The following is a 4,233-nucleotide window of genomic DNA, read 5'->3' on the forward strand; positions in this document are numbered from 1 at the left end:
ACCACTCAGAAGTCGTTTTATCCGTTTAACCGAGCGATCATCGAAGAGTTGCCATTTCAATGTCAGAACACGTTCTAACCCGTAATAGCACTCATATCCTCACGCTACAGATAAAACGATATACCTCCTCATCGCGGGTAAAGTTGTGTTTACTTTGCATTTAAAGTAAAAGAAGACTGACTACAGAAATGATCCTGTGAAGTATAGTCTTAATTTTACCTACGAATTCGTGGACTTATAAGTGTACACGTATATCAAGCGATTGAGAATTATAAATTTCACACAATACAAAATTTGTGCGATTTATATATTTTCACCACCGAACATTTCACAGCACATAATTACAAAAACAAATAGCTCTTCAATATATTCAAGAACACAGAACACAATCTTTAAAATGCCTACTGTATGTCTTAAGAATAGATTATTGTTTATTATACCTCAATTCTTTTGTAGAAACTTAAATATATTTAGGCAGATCAAACACACAAACGTGTATAAAAGCAAGCAAAGCAATATTTGCTGCTTTGTGCGTCGGCTGTCGTTGAATAAGACAAACATTGTACATATTAAAAGCAGTGGAATGATTATCTACTGCTTTTCATTTTTATCTATTTGAATACGCAGATACATAGATACATATGCATATAATAGACAGGTATTTTAAGAAGTAGCATTTACCTGGTATATAATAAAAACCCACAAAACTATAATTAAAAGAAAATATCTTTGCTAAATAGTATTAAGATACAATTAAAAAATATTATTTCACAAATTGAATAATTATTTTAAATAATTTACATTAATTTAGATAATTTAAATTAAGCAATTAATAATATTAAAAAAAAAACTCAAATAGCTGACAGAGACAGCAAATTATTTTCTAAAGCTCAAAATAAAAAAAGTGAGCAAGCATTCAAACAAAATATCAGTGCGGTTTTGTGAATATATAAACAAAACAAAAAAGTGCTGATAGAGACAGCTAGTATTTTATTACAAACGTGTTCCACAAAAGCTGTAATTGGAAGCCCGCAATTCATCACAACACAACACAACATCAAAACCAACATACGTGCTAACATTGGATTTTGGAATTTAAAGATATTTATTTTATTAATTATTATTATTTTTTTATTATTATTATTATTATTATTATTCTTAGTATAATTATTATTCTTTTTTCTCTCTTTTTGTTTTTATTTATATGTTTAATTATTAGAATATAAAGTATAATATTTTACACATTTTCATTTTATTTTTTACATCTTCATTTTTATTTTTATTATTTTCTTCTTTATATTAATTTAATTTAATTTTACTTATATTTATATAGTTAATTTAACCTTATATCAATTAATATTAATAGTAGTTAAATTAAGTAAATCTTATATCACACCTGCTATTTGCATATATAACCACGTATGCAAATGAGCAATCAATATCTAGAAAGAAGACATACGATAAGCATTCCAAGTAAACGTAATGCTTATCTGGTAATAGACGCATCGAATACGTTGCCTCTGAAAACTACACAAACTGACAAAAGCTTGTCAAACATTGCACCTTCAGCAACTTCGCTTGCATTTTCCGACTTAGCGAGTCCAAAAAATAAAATAAAGGTTCAAACAGGCATGGAACGCTATGTAAATATGAAACGCAAACTTAGTCCTCAAAAAAGCAATTCAAAAGGTGCTAAAATAACTAAATCCATCAAAGATAGTGCAACTACAAACATTCTTTCTGGCAATAGATTTGCTGAATTAGCTGAAACTACAGAAGAAGCTAATCAGCCTATTAACAAAAATTTTAAACCGCCTCCAATCTACCTGCGTGAACGCAGCTCAAATAACCTAGTTACAATCCTTGCAAGTCTGATTGGAAATAATACTTTTCATATTGTTCCTATAACTAGGGGCAATATACACGAAACCAAAATCCAAATCGACACTGAAAACAATTTTAGAGTCATAACCAAATATTTCGAAGACAGCAAAAAAAATTACTACACATACCAACTAAAGAGTAGTAAGGGCCTTGTTGTCGTAATTAAAGGTATCGAATCAGATGTAGAACCCATTGAGATAACAAATGCCCTAAGCGAAAAAGGCTTTAGCGCTAGAGCAGTTATAAACATTGTTAACAAAGATAAAATCCCACAACCTATGTTCAAAGTTGAACTTCACCCGGAAACTGCTAAACTTAAAAAAATGAGAGCCATCCCATCTACAACCTACAGTATTTACTTCACCGAATTAGCGTTGAGGAGCCCCACAAAAGAAATGGGCCGGTGCAATACACAAACTGCCAAGAGTATGGCCATACCAAGTCATATTGCACTCTTCGTACAGTGTGCGTAGCTTGTGATGAGCTTCATAGTTCCGAATGCCATGAAAGCATTAAAGGATACCAACTCCAAAAAATGTAGCACTTGCAGTGGAAATCACACTGCAAACTACAGAAGCTGTCCTATTTATAAAGAACTGAAGCACAGGTTAGCTCTGCAGAAAGAAGCGTTGCGTAATCCTACAAGAAGCAACCCTATTAAATTAGTTGAAGTACCTCAACCTTTAACTTCTAGGCCTGTTACACAAGGTGTTTCATATGCTAATGTCGTTAAATCTGACAAGCAACAAGCCCCTCCAGTTCAAAGTAATAGTTTGGAAATGATGATCTCCACTCTCACCCAAAGCTTAACTCAATTCATGTCAATCATGCAAACTACTCTTAACGAGATAGTTAAAATGCAAAGCCAATTAATGCAAATGTTTTTGTCTAATAAATAAATACTTTAAAAATTTGTACATGGAATGCAAACGTTTTAAGCCATCATAAACTTGAACTCACAAATTTTATGTTCCGAGAAAGTGGGGATGTAATACCTCGGTCAGAAACACATCTAACAAACAAAAATTTCTTTTCTATTCCTGGTTATTTATTCTATAAAACCAATCACCCAGATGGCAAAGCACATGGTGGTACAGGTATTTTAATACGAAGGCGTCTAAAACACAATTTTCTAGGTGCATATGCTCATAACTATATGCAAGCAACATCAATATGCCTTAAGTACAAAGGAAAAAATTTAACTTTATCAGCAGTTTACTGCCCCCCTCGCTTCAACATTACTAAGCTCCAATTTACGGATTACTTCTTAACTCTAGGTGAAAGATTATCTGCGGCGGGAGACTACAACGCTAAGCACACGTATTGGGGTTCACGACTCTGTAATTCAAAAGGAAAACACCTCCACAATTCCATTCTAAATAGAAAAAATGCATTAGACGTAATTTCTCCTGGGCAGTTAACATATTGGTCTGCTGATAACAATAAAATACCAGACCTAATAGACTTCGCCGTGACCAAAGGCATAAGCAAAAATTTTACCTCAACATACACTAGCTGCGATTTGTTTTCTGTCCATTTCCCAGTCACATTTTGCTTACTTGATGGTCCTCAGTTATACGACTGTTCCTATAGCCTTACAAGTCCTAGAACAAACTGGGTCAAATATAAAAAGTACATTAATTCACACATTGACACAAATTACAAGATAACGTGTAAGTCTCATATTGAGGATGCAACCTCGGTTTTGAACTCAATTCTGATTTCAGCAGAAGAAAACTCCACCACTAAAGACAATAAAATATACAGATTCAATAAAATACTTACAAATAATGACATAGAGAATTTAATTTTACAAAAACGTAGATTAAGGCGTGAATGGAAAAAATCTAGGTCCCCTTTGGCAAAAAACTTATTTAAGGAATCCCAAAGGAGACTTAGATCTGCATTAAGTAATTAAACCAAAATCAGGCAATATAATCATATTCAAAACCTATGTTCAAATGACAAAAACCATTCATCCTTGTGGAATGCTAGCAAAGGTATAAATTCCCCCATAGAATCCGATTCTCCAATAAGTAACATAACTCTCTCGGAAACTGGACGTGAAATGATGAAGAAAAATCTACCGTTTTTGCTGATTACCTAAAAGAGGTGTTACAACCAAATCCTGCAACAGGACATTATGACTTTCCCACTCAAGATCCACCAGTACCATCTATTGACATGAATATCACGGCCAATGATCTTGTCCAAATAATCACAAATAAGTCAGATTGCAAAAAGGTACCGGGATATGATAATATCTCACCCATCATGATAAAAAACTAACCCCTTTTGGCTATAAATTTTATCACAAGACTTTTTAATGCTATTATTAAATTTGGTTTT

General features: G+C 32.6%; 1 non-coding gene across 1 annotated transcript; it reads right to left on the minus strand.

Annotated features, from left to right (window-relative positions):
• On the minus strand, nucleotides 1-211 carry LOC119686562. Its single transcript, XR_005252976.1, has one exon. It is a non-coding gene; the product is annotated as a small nucleolar RNA U3 (small nucleolar RNA).
• Between the last annotated feature and the right edge of the window lie 4,022 nt (nucleotides 212-4,233).

Source organism: Teleopsis dalmanni, chromosome 2, assembly GCF_002237135.1.
Source record: "Teleopsis dalmanni isolate 2A chromosome 2, ASM223713v2, whole genome shotgun sequence".
NCBI classification, from domain to species: Eukaryota; Metazoa; Arthropoda; class Insecta; order Diptera; family Diopsidae; genus Teleopsis; species Teleopsis dalmanni.